Source organism: Triturus cristatus, chromosome 6 (genome assembly GCF_964204655.1).
Source record: "Triturus cristatus chromosome 6, aTriCri1.1, whole genome shotgun sequence".
NCBI lineage: Eukaryota > Metazoa > Chordata > Amphibia > Caudata > Salamandridae > Triturus > Triturus cristatus.
This window is the reverse complement of record NC_140589.1, coordinates 1509851923-1509869826: the sequence shown is the minus strand read 5'-3', so window position 1 is coordinate 1509869826 and position 17904 is coordinate 1509851923.

Here is a 17904-nt window from a genome sequence, read left to right as displayed (position 1 = left end):
GGCCGGCTACCAGTATATTAGGAACAAGCACAGATAATGGAACAACACGTACAATACGATACTGGTCTATGGGCAAGTCCGGTTAGTGCTAAAAAAAGCTGCGACTGTACTCCATTTTATATAGCGAACTGATGAAATTCACTAATGCCACTATTGTTAGCTCTGATTTTAAACTGTACAACATTTTTTATCTTGGGTTTTAAACTGTGTTTACTGGAAGATTTGTTTTGCTATAACTCAGTGCTCAAAAAGGTGGTAATGGCTGATGAAATTATGTCGAATATTTGTATATATTTATTTTCCTTTTTATAGTCAATATTGCAATGGTTTTTGTTAACTATGCAAAAATAAAGTAAACCTAAACCTAATGAGGAGGGCCCTGGACTTATTACACAAGTACAATAAACGCAACACCCTCCACGCAAATGCAGAAATATCAAAAGTCCTGATTTTCAGCTGATGCCCTCTAAAACGCAAACTCAAGTGGAAACTCGGCCCACTAAAGGTTGATAGGGACTCCAAGTACAACTACCTTGGAGTTTGGCTCATGGACGTACACTGCAGATAAGGGCAATAGGAGCCAAAACCGCAAAGACCACGTATACTCTATCTTGTCTCAACCACAAGCTAAACAGCCACTCGCCTGAGGCAATACGAAGAGTAATCAGGGCCAAACTCGTACCAACACTAAGTTATGGCCACCTTGCCTACCGTGGAAGGCTAACAGAGGCACTAGTGCGAAACCACACATTATCATATAAAAAGGTATTTGGCATGCCAAAGCACACTCAGTGCACTTTAAAATGCCTGGAATTTAATCTTGCAAGTATGGACGTAGCATACAAAAATTGCATAATTAATGACTACTTCCAGGTGAGCCGGGCTGACCCTGAGTCCCTGCGGGGTTCCCTTATGGCAATGTTCTGGGGCAAGACAAGTGCCTGGGCGAAGTACCTGGAACTAGCCGCTTCAACATTAAAACTGGATCTAACATTTCTGACGGCTCTCCAAATCAGCAAAGCACAGCTAAAAAGCAAAGACACAATCTAAGAAGACCTCAAGGGATTTGGCTCTAATCAAGGCAAGAATCATTAGAGGTGCGGAGAAGCTTGTAATATCCTATGAAGCCTGGCTTTGCCAACCATACTTGAGAGCAGCAATTGGAAAGCATGCATTTAAGAATATTTTATCATTTAGGCTACTGACTACACCCATCAAGGAGTACAGGGCACACTGGAATAACTGGGACCTGGCACAGGAACAATGTAGACTGTGTAATTGCCACTCTCAATCAGTTGCCCACATCGTATGCTGCTGCACAAGCTTATCACAACAGAGACGCAGGTATCTGAGGCCTATCCTTATGCAACATGAGATAAGATCATGCAAGGAAGCACGACTATTCATATATACAACTGTCACTCCAAATGTCCTAGCACAGGTCGGCACATTATTTGCGGAAGTGGGCAGAATACTACGAGAGTCTGGATCATCATTAGGGGTAGCTGCTAATCACATAAAATCCTCTATGGAGCTGCCCCTGTCCCGCACGACAGAACCCAGTAAAACTGCAGCACTTGGAGCTGACATTTTTAGAAACCTGCCTGTTTGAACGAGCTTGCACATGCCGATTGCCAACCTTTAAAAGACTCAGGTTCCATACCTCTTCAAACACTGACGAAGGTGCACAGATTTTGCACAGATTTTAAATGCATCATACTTCATTACAGTTGAGTCTATTATTTTTGTTTGCACAAGTCATTCGGAGGGACAGAACAACTAGATTGGCTATATGCTTTTATGGATGTATATTTTATTCCGAATAAAGCTGCTTTGACCTTGAAACGAGATAGGCTAATCAAATAAACACACCATTCTTCTTGTCACAAGGATCTGATAAACAGACAATCAAAAAAAAAAAAGGAGCCAAACTGAGATGACACTCTTAATTTTCCTGTTTAAAGTTTTACTCATTGTTGATAATGAAGCTGGCGGCTTTAACCACTATCAGCTTCAAGTCACCTAAATATTGTCTGGACTACTACTGCACATGGTTTTAATATTGTTAACCTTCCCTTGACAATTAATTCAGTTTTATCGTATTTTATGTTTTATTGTGATAAATGAGTGTTATGGTTTTAATGAACTAAACAATACACTTTGATGATGATGACTAGGATTGTACTACTGAATATCAACTACAAAAATATTGACCTACAACAATGTCGAGGTAAGGTTATAGAAATCCATAGTGTCGATAACCCCATACTTGTAATTAAATCAACAAAAATATTGAATCCAAAATATCGACCTACAAAGATATCTAAAATTATATATGAGAAAAATATAAACTTTTAAAATTAACATAAAAAATAACACAACTATTGAACACCTAAATATAGCATTAAAATATAAAATGTAAATTGTTAAAATATTAAATGTATTTAACTAAAATTCATTTTAAACTTTAAAATTTGCAACCATTATTCAAAATAGATCTTAAGTAAATGAAATAAATCTATCTTGTAATTAATCCTTGACTATACATATATATATATTATCATACAATTGATAAAAAAATGATTTAAGTTCTAGATTATAAATATTTAATTTACATCACAGCGGACAATTTAAAAAAATGTAAATAATTGTTATAAAAAACAATAGTTCTGAAAAAAACGTAATATTGATTATCTTAACAAATACATTCTTTTTTTAATGTTAAAAAATGTCAAATAATTACATATAAATCTACACTCATATGAAACAATTATTTATAATATTGAAATGTGAGAAATCAAAATATATTTGTGGGGGAGTCAAATTTACTACTCCTATTCAAAACTAAACAACATTGGTAAACGTTCTGAACTCGGGGGGGGGGGCAGATTTAGTATTCTGACTGTAAACTAAGCAGGATTGGGGTAAGCGTTGGACTCTAGTGGAGCCATATTTATCATTTCCACTCCAAACTTTGGGGAAAATGTTGTACTCTGTAGAGGTCAGATTTATTATCGCACTCCAAACTAAGCCACATTGGGTAAAGCATTGGACTCTGCAGGAGTCAGATTTACCATTCACATTTGAAACTAAGCAACATTGAGAGAATTTCTAGAAAAGGTGAGTGCAGATTTACTATTCCCACTCCAAAAGTAGTAAAACTGGGGAAAGCATGGACTCTGGAGAGTTTATATTTACCATTCTCACTCCAAATTAAGCTACAATGGAGAAAGCATTGGATTCTGGGAGGAGTTCGGAAGGAGGGTTCTATTACTATTCCCAGTCCAGTATTGAGGAAAGTGTTAAATTACGCTGGACAGCTCAGTTTTACTAGTCGCACTCCAAATTAAGGGACGGATTTATGGGGATTTGGGGTTGGGTAGTGCAGCATGTCACCTTGCAGTGCCACACTACGTAAAAGTGAAAGGACAGGAATGCACTGTATTTATCCAATACAGTGCATTCCTGACCTTCCCCTCTGTGCTGGTGCTGGTTTCAGCACTTTAACACTAATGCAGACTCCCTTGCACCATGTTGCAAGGGTGCCTGTGTTGTCAGTAAGATAGTTTAATGGTAGGAAGGACCACTTTCCTACACACAAACAATCCATTGAGGCATGTTTCTCCTTCTATGTGTGCAGCAGAATGCAGCACACAGAGAAGGAGTAATAAACTAGGAGAAAAAAGTTATTTCCCAAATAATGTCTCACCTTAGGAGGCATAAGGTTTTGGCACATACCCAGGTTTACATGGTCTTGTAAATCTGAGAAAGCATCAAAATCCATGGGTGTTGCATAGAAACACCCCTGCCCCACAATGCCTATGGAACGCCTCCCTAGCGCAGTGTAAGGCAACATAGTGATTTGCGCTGTCTTGCATACTCCTTATCTATGAGTCCATACATATGATTTGGTTGTTTGCCCCGCCAAAGCGTCACAAAAAGTGACGCTTCAGTGGCACAATAGGCTCATAAATATGCCACTATGTAATGTCAGGGAAAGTGTTGGACTCTGTAGATGTCAAATGTACTATTTGCACCCTACATTAAGCAACACTAGGGAAAATATTGGCTCAGATTTACTAATCATGCTTCAAACTAAGCACCATTGGGTAAAGGATTGGGTTCTGGGGTGGGGTCAGTTGTACTATTTACTCTCCAGACTAAGCAACTTTGAGGAAAAGACACTAGGGTTTGGCCAGATTTACCACTCTGAACAAAATAAACTGGGGAAAGCGTTGGACTCTGGGGGGGGTTTTATTTACTATTCCCACTCCAAACTAAACATTGGGTAAAGGGTAGGACTTTCGAGGTGTCAAATGTACTATCCCCACTCCAAACTAAGCAACATGTGGGAATACAGTAGGCTCTGGAGGGGACTCGAATTTACTATTCGCACTCCAAAATAAGCAATATTGGGGAAAGCATTGGAAGACTCTGGATGGCTCAGATTTACTAGTCAACTCCAAAGTAAGTATCATCAGGAAAACATTAGACTCTGGAGGGACTACATTTATTATTGCAACCTGTGATCCTGCTAGGTAGGTCGCTCCCGCTCCGCACAGCACTGCCTGTTTGTCCTTGCCCCAGCTGCCGCTGCTGAGGAAGTTTGAGGCCCTCTTCCACCCTCAGGCTACCACCTGCGCCTCATTCCTGGTGGCCAGTGGTAGGCTGTAGGTTTGTAGCACCATTTGTATCTTATTGCATTGCCTTCATTGTTATTTGGTGTCTGTGACTGCTGTTGTCTGTCTTCCCCCGGTGCCTGTACTTGGTCTGTGCCCTCTTTTCCTTATGTTCCCCTCGCTGTCCCAATGTTTCTCTGCACGTTTTTGCCTTCTGTTCCCTTCATTGCCCCATAATTTTGTGCCCGTTTTTTGCCTTCTGTTCCATTCATTGCCCCGTATTTTTGTGCCCGCTTTTGCCTTCTGTTCCCTTCATTGCCCTGTATTTTTGTGCCCGCTTTTGCCTTCTGTTTTCTTGCTGCCCCTGTAATTCGGTGCCCTTTTGCCTTCTGCTCCGTTCGTCGCCCCTCACTGCTCCCGCCGCTGCGTCCCCTGGGGCCCCGCCCCCCGACCGCCCATTCGCTGCCCCTGCCCCTGCCGTGCCTCCCGCCTCCCAGCTGCTCCTCCCTCCCACCTCCCCATATATGGCAGCCGCTGGGCATCTGCGCGCCGAATGCAAGCCCGTCTGTGCCCGTCCCCACCTGGACCACGCCCAGAACCCCTGGTCCCCGTGCCTGCCACAACGACTGCCGCTGCTACGATGCCAGCACACTCCACGCTCTCAACTCTGGATGGACCCACACCTGCTTCAAAGCCCTGAAACGCACACAGGGTCCCTTCACCTGCCGGAACTGCAGCTACACCAGCCTCAGAGCCGTCGAACCACCCACCAAGAAAGACCACAATCACCTCCGATGCATCCTACTGAACACCCGCTCTGCACACAAACATGCCGTCGAGCTCTGGGACCTGCTTGACACCTGACAGAGACCTGCATGAGCAACTCCTCCACACCCAACATCGCCATTGCAATCCCAGACGGCTACAAGATCACCCGCAGAGACCGCCCCAACGGAGTCGGAGGAGGAATCGCCATTGTTCACAAGAACAGCATCATGGTCTCAACCAGCTCTGACGACACTCTCAGCACTACCGAACACATGCATTTCCAGATCCACACAGACCCCAACTTCACCCTCAGAGGCACCCTCCTCTACAGACCCCCCGGACCCCGACCGCAGTTCAGCGACTCCATCGGCGACTTCATCAGCACGCACGTCCTGACCTCCACTGACTTCATCCTACTCGGAGACCTGAACTTTCACCTTGAGAACAACAAAGACAGCAACTCCACCACACTGATCGATAACCTCGCCAACCTCGGACTGAAGCAACTCATCACAACGCCTACCGACTCCGATGGCCACATGCTCGACCCCGTCTTCTCCTCAAGCCCCCACGTCTCCTTCAGCCACACCACTGAACTCCTCTGGACCGACCACCACTGCATCCACTTCACCTTCCAGAAACCCACCACACACCACTGCACCCAACAGATCCCCCGCCACTGCTGGAGCAAAATCACCGAAGACCAACTACACGCAAACCTCGCTCTCAGCCCACCCACCGAATCCTCCAACACCAACGACGCTGCCCACAGCCTCAGACGCTGGATCAACGACTGCGCAAACACTCTCATCCCACTGAAGAAACCCTCCTACAGAGACACCAGCAAGAGGGACCGCTGGTTCACCCCAGAACTCCTAGCCTCCAAGCGAGCCTGCCGGAAACTAAAGAAGTAATGGCACAGTGAGCAGATTCCGGACAGCCAGGCAGCCCACAAGGACGCCATCCGCAACCACCATCACCTCATCAGGACTGCCAAGAGGACCTCCTTCAAAGATCGCCTCAACAACAACGCACACAATAGCAAGGAGCTCTTCAACATCGTGAAGGAACTTTCCAACCCCAGCTCCAACACCAACAACATCCCGCCATCGCAAGCCCTGTGCGACTCCCTCACTTTTTTCCACCGCAAGATAGCAGACATCCACGACAGCTTCAAAACCCAGACAGCCCCAACAGACATCAACACAACAGACTCTCCGCACACCATCGACCACGATCCCCTGCTAGCCTGGGCCAATGTGAGCCTCGATGACACCATCAAGACCATGAATACAATCTACTCCGGCTCCCCGTCAGACCCATTCCCGCACCACATCTTCAACAAAGCCAGCAGCTCCATCGCACCCCATCTGCGCAACATCATCAACCTCTCCCTCGAGACTGCGACCTTCCCAGAGAGCTGGAAACATGCAGAGATCAACGCCCTACTCAAAAAACCCAAGGTGGACCCAAGAGACCTCAAGAACTTCCAGCCCATCTCTCTGCTTCCATTCCCAGCCAAGGTCATCGAGAAGATCGTCAACAGACAGCTAACCCGATACCTTGAAGAGAATCCTGGACCCTTCCCAGTCAGGGTTCCACAGCAACCACAGCACAGAGACTGCCCTCATCGCCGCCACCGACGACATCAGGACCCTGCTGGACAACTGTGAGACCGCGGCCCTCATCCTCCTGGATCTCTCCGCCACCTTTGACACCGTTTGCCACCGCACACTACGCACACGCCTCCACGCCGTAGGGATCCGAGACAAGGCTCTGGAATGGACCACCTCCTTCCTCTCCGGCAGAACCCAGAGTGCCCGCCTCCCCATTCTGTTTCGAAGCCTCCGAGATCATCTGCGGCGTACCCCAGGGATCTTCCCTCAGCCCGACACTGTTCAACATCTACATGGCCCCACTCGCACACGTCACCCGACAGCATGACCTCAACATAACGCCGACGACACTCAACTGATCCTCTCCCTCACCAAGGACCCCATCACCGCCAAATCCAACCTTCACAAAGGAATGAAGGCCGTCACCGACTGGATGAAGATCAGCCGACTGAAGCTGAGCAAGGACAAGATGGAGGTCCTCATCCTCGGCACCAGCCCTTCAGCCTGGGACGACTCCTGGTGGCCAACGGCACTGGGGGCAGCCAACACCCACCAACCACGCATGCAACCTGGGAATCATCCTCGACTCAATGCTCTCCATGACCAAGCAAATCAACGCCGTCTCCTCCTCCTGCTTCAACACCCTCCGCATGCTCCGCAAGATCTACAGGTGGATCCCGACAGACACAAGAAGAACAGTCACCCAGGCCCTCGTCAGCAGCAGACTCGACTACAGAAACGCCCTCTACGCGGGAGCCCCGACAAAGCTCATCAAACGACTGCAACGCATCCAAAACGCCTCTGCACGACTGATCCTTGATGTACCATGCCACAGCCACATCACCCCCCACCTGAGAAACCTGCACTAGTTCCCCGTCAACAAGAGGATATCCTTCAAGATCCTCATCCATGTACACAAGGCACTCAACAAGACTGGCCCAGCCTACCTCAACAGACGACTTTCCTTCTACATCCCCAACCGCCAGCTCTGCTCTGCCGACCTCGCACTCGCCACCGTCCCTCACATCCGTAGAACAACCACCGGGGGAAGATCCTTCTCCCACCTCGCTGCCAAGTCCTGGAATACCCTCCCACTGAGCCTACGACAGACCCAAGACCTGCTGACCTTCAGGAGGCTACTCAAAACCTGGGTGTTTGACCAGTAGCGGGCCCCCCTCCCAGCGCCTGGAGACCCTCGCGGGTATGTAGCGAGCTTTACAAATGATTGATTGATTGATTGATTGAATTTTAAACTACAAATTTGTTGGAATCTTTGGCAGTCAGATTTACTATTCCCATTCTAAACTAAGCAGCATCAGGGAAATCGTTGGACTCTGTGGGTGTCAGATTTAGTGTTCCCTCTCCAAAATAAGCAACATCGGAGAAAATGTTGGACTCAGGAGGGATCAAATGTATTATTCAAATTCTAAACTAAGCAACACCAGATAAATCATTGGAACCGTTGGCTAGATCACTTAATAAAGTTAAATTATAACAAAATATATTATGATAAAACCTACAAAAATATTAGAAATATAAAAAATGCAATATGAATAACATCTAACATATACATTTCAACTAACATAATAATTTAATTAAAAAAAATGAATGTTTACAATTTGAAAAAAATAAAAATAAATCTTACATAAAAAAAATATTAAAAATAGTTTTTAAGCCTGATGTAAGTCTAGTTAGGTATGGTAAAAAAATATTTATTTATGTTAAAAAACGATCACCGAAAAAAACACAGTGTGTGAAAAATGCTTTATTTAGACACTCAGGTGAATTAAAGTGCCAAAAATGTAGTGTAGTAAAGTAGACAAATAAGCAATGTTTCATTGTACATTGCAATCAGTTTATAAAAAGGTTGTAAAAGCAGATGAGGCTTATAACGTACTACTTTAATGTGCCAGTGACTATTAGCTTGGATATAAAACATTGAGTTAATATAAAATTATTTGCCCAATGAAAACCTGCAAGTGTTGCATAAACACGCACTTCGTACTTATAGGGGGATATTCTCAAGAACGTGTGATAACTACCGCAAAATTAGCTTAACGCAACCCTTCACATCGCAGTCCATTGCGGGAAAATAACTCTGTGTCAACGTTTTATTCACAAACCAGCGACACCATGCGATAGCCCCACGTTAACGCATCAAATGACCGCGCTAAAATAAATGTGACTCTGCAAAAATGCGAAACACAAACGCGAAAAAACCTGCGATGTCCCAAATCGCGATACAAAAATCAGTGACAACCAGCGACAGGCCTACAATTCCCACGCATCATGCGGGAAAATGCACTATAAAAGCAAAAAGAAAACACAGCAAAAACAAATCAAACAGCGTAGCACCATCGATGCACCAGGACCGAGTGCAGAGGACAACCCGAACCCCACAAGCCCCACGGAGGACCAGCCAGGAACCCAGTGTTCAGGGTAGGGCAAGGAGAAGGGGTTCAGTCCACAGGAAGACCAGATCATCGTCACAGAGGTGATAGAACACTACCAACAACTGTTCGTCACCTCCACTGCGTCATTGGCAACACAAACGGAAAAAATGGCAGCTGATCGTCACCAATGTGAATGCAGTCGGAGTGTCGAGGAGGTCAATGGAGGAGGTCAAGAGGTGCTGGCATGAAGTGCACAGCCAAACCAAGGAGAAACTTGCTGCCAATAGGAAGGCAGCAAAGGCGACTGGAGGTGGGAGACCTGCACCACAGGAGGAGCTGGATGAGCTGGAGCAAATGGTGGCCACAGTCATCAGTGTGAAGACAGTGCAAGGAGTTGGGGGTCTGGACACAGCTCAATATGACCTGACCCAACAGCAACAGGGTGAGTAACGACCAGGGATTGGGGGACAGAGGGAGATGGGCGCAATGGCACACATGCACAATCATGTGCTGCACACTGCACACCCACAATGAGTGTGAAACATGTCCCTGATACCCTTGGCACAATGCAGCACACATAGAAACACCAAGTAGGCCCCCGTCCACACTGCACAAATGGGCCCCCCTCCATATCACCAATGCCACAACCTACCCATGCACATGTGCTGAATCAAGAAATGCAGTGCCTCCGTGAGCCACACTGATAATGCAAGTGACACTGCATGACAGATAGCATGGCTGCAGTCACAATACATGACATGGTGCATGACACAACATTGAGGTGGCTGAGTGTGGACCACATCCGTAAAAGAGCAGGTCACACTCTGACACATCCAGCTGCACCTACAACCCATGACGTCGAAAACACATCTGCAGACAAACAAGGCACAAGGGTACAAACTTTGTCCAAGAGCACAAATGACCCAAGTTGCAAACTTCCCAGCACCCGAAAAGCACACAAGTCAAAGGCACACCGACTCAAAGGGATAAGGGGCCGCCAAATCAGAACTGTAGGGGCGACTCGGCAACAATGCAGCACACACACATAGCAATCACAGTACATCAACATTGACGACAATGTGGTACAAAGTGCAACCCTTACACCACATGACAGAGGACACAACTGGTGCCGCTCGTGCGTAGAAACTGGCCAATAACATCTGGCATTGCATGACACTGTGAGATGATAATGTACGAGTACAACCACACATCCGTCATGTAGCCGAAATGTCCACTGTCTCCCATCAAATAGCCAGCTTCACCAAAACAGTCACAATGTACAATGTCATGCAGTCTGAATGTAAACATCCACAATGCGTCAACATACATGGAACACACAGTTAACCTGCATCACCCCTTTATATTGCAGAGGGATAATCAACAATTCTTGCAGAGCAGACCACACATCTCTACAGTGATGATGAAGAGGACACCCTGCACATTTTCCCAGACACCCTCCAATGGCTTGTGGACAGCCTCCGCATCCCACCCCAGGAGCAGGGCAGCCCAGCTGCATATCGGTGTCCCCACACCCTACACAGACCACAAAGCAGGAAGCTGGCTCCCTGGACGCCCACGACCAACACATGGAATTCCAATGCCATGTGTTAGGGTGCCAGGAGAAGATGGCTGATCAGCTGAGGGTGGGGTTCGCCAGCCAAACTCGATGCCATACGTCGGTGTCCACTTACAGTCCCTACCGGACGCCCACTGTCCGCACCATGCTCACCAACAATCCTTGGCTGACTTCGCTGGGGCCATTACTCGGATACAAGAACTGTCTAGTCAGACAGGCTCCAGCGATGACAGCACATAGTTGGCACAGATGCGGAGGACAATGGAGACCATGGAGCCGATGCAGCCTGGAAGTATGGCTGCCACGGCTGAACACCAGGGAGATGTAGCAGGGATCTTCCATGCCATGCAGATCCTCATCTTTCCATTGCTGGCACTGAGCCTGTACCATATGAGCGCTGCAGGAACCTCAACACACACATCTCTGCCCCCTGACATGTCATTGGCACACAGTGATGCAGCCCTGTCACCTTTGCACCCTGATGTGTCAGTGGCACACAGTGATGCAGCCATCAACCCACCACACACACCTGACACACCAGACACAAAAGACGTCTCAGAGGAGTAAGATGTGTAGGGTAATGACTCTGTGAGGAAGGAGTAAGTAGCATCCATCCCTGCCACAAGGCCTGTCCCTGCCTGTTTCAGCCCTATGCATCATGCCCTGAAACAACACCTCCCAATGTCCCCTGACACACTCTGTGACATTTACCTGGACCCAGACATTGCCTGCCATTTCTGCTCTGGTACCAATGACACAGCAATCCGGCTGCGGACTGACCTCTTCCTCTCCAGATTAACTTTGCATTCACCCAAGGACTCTTGTTGGCCCACCACTGGGCATCCATGTTATGTGGGCTTAAATGGCCATGTACTGCTCCACCTTCGACACTCCCCAGAATGTGAATGAAACATTCCAAATCACACAGATGTGTCATGTCTATGTTCACTCAAGTATACAAGTATGGCGGAATGTAGGGACATTGATTGCACAAAAAGGTACACCTTGGTAAATGTCATTAATGCGCATGTTTGAACCTGACCCACATGGCCAATTAGATGACTATGAAGGTAAGAACTAGCTGTGGCTTCATTGCACATGAACAACAATCTCGTTACCTCCCAACGTAGCCCCACATCCATGTATTAAATAGGACTGTGTGTAGAAGTGTCAAAATCAGTAGCAGTCCTGAAGTGCTGTCCCCATCACATGCGACAACAGAACGTTTCCTCGCATACCGACTCACACACATCTGTGTGGACACAGTCTTTTTGGATGGATAATCTTGATCTACATGGCAAGAAGTTGGACACCATACTCACATTGCTGGAGACACGTAAGAGCACAGGGCTGCCAGCAACTATCCCAAACAGAATGTCTGGCTCACAGAGGTGGAGCTGTCAATAGGGACTCATCCCCAATTTACAAGCGTCAGTCAATCCCTCCCCATGTACGGACAATGCTCATGGAGGCACACGATTTGTCATCATAATCAAAACTCATCCCAGTTGTACACTAGTGAAGTTGCGTAGACTTTATTAGCATGTGCGTGTCAGTACGGGCAAGGCAAGGGCCGCAACATGCAGACAAATGCATAAGTCACTTACAGGCAGCATAGGAACAGGTCGAGGTGCATGGGATGGGGTGGAAAAATGAGCACAAATCATGACAGATGTCAACGGTCTCAGCCCACCTTGCCTTGCTGGACGAGTCATGTGATGTTTGGCATATGCTCAAGGCAAGCATCAGTATATGCACCAGGACTCTAGCTGGTGAAGGGAGAAAAAGCCTGCTGTTTGGTGACAGAAATTGGCAATAGCATAACTAAAGCTAGGGTAGAGATAACCAGCAGCCCAAACGGACCCTCTGAGGGGAGCAGAGAGAAAAAAGGAATCCTGGGATCTATTAACTGTGGGATAGATGATATAAGTAGAGGGAATTATGACTGTCAATGTGCCCCGCCCTTACTGATATCGGATTGAATGCCAATAATGACCGGACAATGAGAGGAGTGGGTTCCTCGGACAAGAGGTCAAGGGACATAGAAGAGTGCTGATTATGTCAGCTAGCAGAGGCAAGCTTCTGGAAAACAGTAAAATCAGAGAAACCAGAAAAACCTAGTGGATCCCTGAACTTTGGCTAGTGATGTCTTGATGGGTGGTAGAGATAGGAAGTAGGGCACAGTGAAAGTGATGTGGACGCTCACAGCAAAGAAAAATGGTGCAAAAATATGAAAGCTGCTATGCAGAGACTCACCTGAAAGAGGACAGCAAAACCTGATGTGTATTGTGTTAGGTATAGGTGTGTGGCAAGTAGAGTGAGTAAAGTTAGCTGGACTTCATGTTCATCCATATTTTATTATTATTATCATTCCCTTTTAATTCATGTAGCTTTCAAAATGTGCCCACCTATACAAAATTGCGGCTCAATGCATTTCAAACATGTCAGTACTTTTTCGGCAGTTTATGTACTTGATGTAATCAATCTGTAATATCAATAGCACACAAACATGCAACAGCTCTAGGAGACTGCTAAAAGTCTCCTGAGGAAGTAATTTTCAGTCCTCTGTATTAATCTACAAGCAGCACAGCACCATACATCCATCCCATGTTTTACCACAGAAATACATTTTGACTCATAAATTGACAACACTTGTGGCATTGGCTTCTGGCAAAACCTAAGGGCACTTCTGAACACAGATTCCAGGGCCCTTGTAAACTGATGTTTCTTGACTTTTAGTGAATTTGCCCATACTAGATATGTATCCAGTAGAATTCCCAGATAATTCAAAGTGGTAATGAAACCCAACCGAATATCAGCTATTTGGAGGACCCCGGGTTTAGATATTTTAAGGCCACATCCCATAGAATATGATTTTGACAAATTAATTGACAAGCCTTTATCACACATAAAAGGAGTAAAAGAATTCAGGAGTCCTTGAAGGCCGTTTTCCGTCCTGGCCAGCAGGACCTGAGGAACTTCGATTTTCGATCGTGATCGAATCGACCCGCCATTTTGTGCTCCGCCGCCATTTTTGTGTTACCATCACTCAGGCAGCACGGCGAACAAAGTCTATTCTGCTTTTTCTGCAGCCTCGTGTTGAAATACGCCTTCTGCCTCTGTTTGCGAAGCTGATGTTAGGCCTGGCCGAGTACACTAATCCCCGTCTGGTTTTTCTAATCCCCGTCTCAACTATCTGTTGGTTCACACTATTCTTTTCTGACTTTATCTTATCGTCTGGCCTTCACTGTCTTCTGCTAGCATTCTCTCGTTTCACAACTGTCCTCCAACACACACAAACGTATCTCGCCACCTGCAAGTTAGTTACGAATCCGTTAATTAATTAGTTTGAGGGAGGGGTGACAAACATAGTTGGAGCAGAGGTTTCTTCGAGTCATCTGACACTTTGTTTTCAAATCTCTCCTATTTGTTCTGTCCTGTTTTTCAATGTTTCTTATTGGCTCTTTCTTGTATATTCTGGGTGTGTATTTGGTTAATGTATATGTTACCTATAGGGTATAAAAGTTTATGCGCCACGGAGTGAAGTGGCAGTCTCTTGAGAACCTACCTTGTGTACTTCTGGGATAACTGTACTAGCTGCAGCTAATAAATCTGATCTTCTAACGCCTAACAGACTGTCCCGTGTCTCTGTGTAGCTGAGCAGGAGAACCCAGGAGATTAAGGCGTACCCTGCGCCGCCAGGCCCAATTGGTTCTGATTCTTTAACTGACTCCCAACGTGGGGCGGCTTCAGTGGTACCGGTTCTGCCTGAAGGTCGTGAGGAACCCCGCAAGAAAATTCCGGAGGATTCCCGAGCCACGTCAAGCGACCCCTGTATGTCGAAAGTGGTCCGAAGGTCTTTTGCAGCGTGGTTACTCCTTCCTGACGGCTACTGACGACCGCTGCCCTGACTGCCGCCCTGCCTTGGCCCTTTCTTTGGTGATGTATGATAAGGCGAGACGATAGACGGGCCTCTGTGTTGGCGTGAGAAGACGTCCTTAGTTAAGTATTTGGTGGGTCGCTCCCACAATTTTGTTTTCTTAGTTACTTTGATCTTCCGGTTTCTTAGATTCGACTATTGCAATAGCCGAAGCCAAGGGGTAAGTGCATTTGTGCTGCGTAAACTGAGTTTTACCCCCTTGAAGTTTGTGAACAGTCCGGTGATATCACGAGATGCCTGGTCTGACTAAGTTTGGAAAACTTTGTTGCGTTGGTTGTAATAGGGATTCCCGGCTTGAGGACTCTTGTCCGATTCCTTCGGTTGGAACTCCCACATATGATCTCTATTCAAAACATGGTATTGGCCCCATTGCCTTTAACGAGGCATGGGCCCGATACACAAGGAAAGATGGTGTTCTAAAATGGCCAGAAAATGGTAGTTTTGATCCTGATGTGCTAGACAATTTAGAAGCAGTCTTATTCATAAGAAAAGCCCGGCCGGCAATGTTTGACTCTTTCCGCCTTTGGCGTAAGGAAGCCAGAGAGAAATTAAGCAAGCAAAATGAGATAGAAAAGCACAGGGTATGACAATTATACAGGCTGCCCAACAATTTAAAGACAATGAAATTAATAATTTATAATGCGACAGCATTGTATGGCGATAGACAAATGCTATCCGGTGTTGCCAGTTTCCCCTTCCAAAAACAAGAAAGATATAGAAGAAGATCCCCTAATGTCTCATTTATTAAGATTGTCTCCGCCCTATGCAGAAAGTGCCAATGCACCCCAGTTGTTACAGCCTGTTCAGCCGCCAGCGGTACCTCCGCCTGTTCCGGCTCTTCCGCATTTGCCTCCTCCAATATTACCGCTTCTGCCAGCTTTACCATTAACTTCGACTTCTTTGCCCTCATCTCCTGATCTTCGATCTCCTTTACCTTCTGCACCTCCCTCGATTATTGGTTCTCCTTCCATTAGCTCGCCTAATACTTTGTCTCCTATTCTTATGTCCAATTCTCCGTCCATGCGTAAGCGACTTACAGACACTGTCACTGGTATTCTATCTCCTTTCTTTGAAGCTTTAACCCCTTCGATGCTGCGCAGATTCCGCCGCTGTGCTGACGGAATCTTGCGCGGGTGTGGTCATGACGGAATGGTTCCGTCATGAGCACAGCTCAACCGTGGGTCATGACGGAACCATTCCGTCATGAGCACCGAAGGGGTTAAATGTATCTCCAGCTTTTGTTCGGAGACAGTCTCGTAGTCAGTTCCCAGATTCTGAGGAAAGAGAGAGATTGGAATCTCTCGCACAAAAATGGATCAAAAAGTGTCCTCAATACAGTGTGCTCGATATTATGCCTACCTTCTCACAATGGAATGCACCCACGCAAAGATATGTTTTTAATGTAATGTGCGATACTCTCATTAAAGAATGGGAGGATGTGAATTTAAATTCAGTTCCTCCGGGTCTGTTAAATGTTCAGGCTGATTTTGATAAAGGACTTGTAGTGGGTTCCAAAGTTGAAAATGCTGTAAGGACACTTATTTCCTTTAGAAACTTATTATCCTCTCAGACTTTCCTTGATTCTGATCCGTCGGTTAAACTAACATTGAAAAATTATCCCATGAGAGAGGTTCCTCCGGTATGGAAGGAAGAGGTAGCAGCAGTAGGTGCTAATCCACTTATTCCTGCTCACTTCCAGCGAATATGGGTACATGTCCCCTGGAAAAGGTCTGAAGTTTTAGCCCTTAAACAGACTCTACCGCATCCTCGTAAAAACACTGAGGGTTATTATAAAGAATTAACACAGACAGTTGATGCTTGCATCATGAACCTAGCTGATATTGATATGTTAATGGGAAATGTAGTCCCACAAACAATATGGGCTAAGATTCGTAAGGAGAATCATGCACAGGAATTAGGTACTACTTGGGATGTTATAACTGCTACAGATAGAGACCAAGTGGGTGGTGCAAAGCCTGATGCTTTGATTTCGGAACTCCCGGGTAGGATTATTACAATAATGAAAACGATGATGCCTGCATTGAGAGTTAATTGGGATAAATTAGCGGCATGCAAACAAAAGAAAGATGAAAGTGTCTCTGATTTCTTCACTCGTTTCGAGGAGACATTTGTTGATCACAGTGGTCAAAATATGGCTACAGAGGGTTGGCAGCGATTATTTGTGGACAAATTTGTATTTAATTTGCTTCCCGAGCTGTCACACAAATTGAAAGATTCAGAAAGTTCATGGGCTGTTTCCTCTTCTGCCCAGATATTGGCTACTGCCCAATATTATCAAAACAGAGATAAAGAGGAAAAAGAAAAACAAGAGAAAAATACGAAGGAATTAAAAACAAAGGTTCTCTTGAAACAAGCTTATCCTCCTCGTTATGCTCAGCCTCAGTTTCAACAGCCTCCGCAGTTTCAGAGGTTGTATCAAAAACCTGAGCCATACAATCCGCGACCTTTGTTAGGACCTAATCAATGTGCCTATTGTAGAGAAGAAGGTCATTTTAAAAATAGTTGTCCGGTTTCATTACAACGCAATGGAGCATTGTCTGCTTCACGAGGTCGTGCTGGCCTCCAGTTAGCAAACAGAGGTAGAGGTCGGGGTATGTTGACCCAAGAACAGCGTTCTCCTCCTCCTACTAACTCTTTGAATTGCTTTGATCAGCAGGGCATTCGGTCTACACAGTACTACAATGAGGATTGTTATATTGAAGACAGGAATGAAAGCCTTCATGCTAACTAGGACAGCCATAGACAAAGCAAGGGAGTTGTGTCAGTTCCAGTAGACCAGAATGGACCTTATGTTAATGTCACTACAATGGGTGTTTTAGAGCCATTTCTTCTAGATACTGGGGCGATGAGAATTTCTATCATTCATTCTAAACTCCCTGGGGCACCTTTGTCTGGCTTAACGAATGTATCTGTAGGATTTTCTGGCGCCCCTGTTTGTAATCCGGTTTCTTGCCCTCTGCCTATTTCAGTT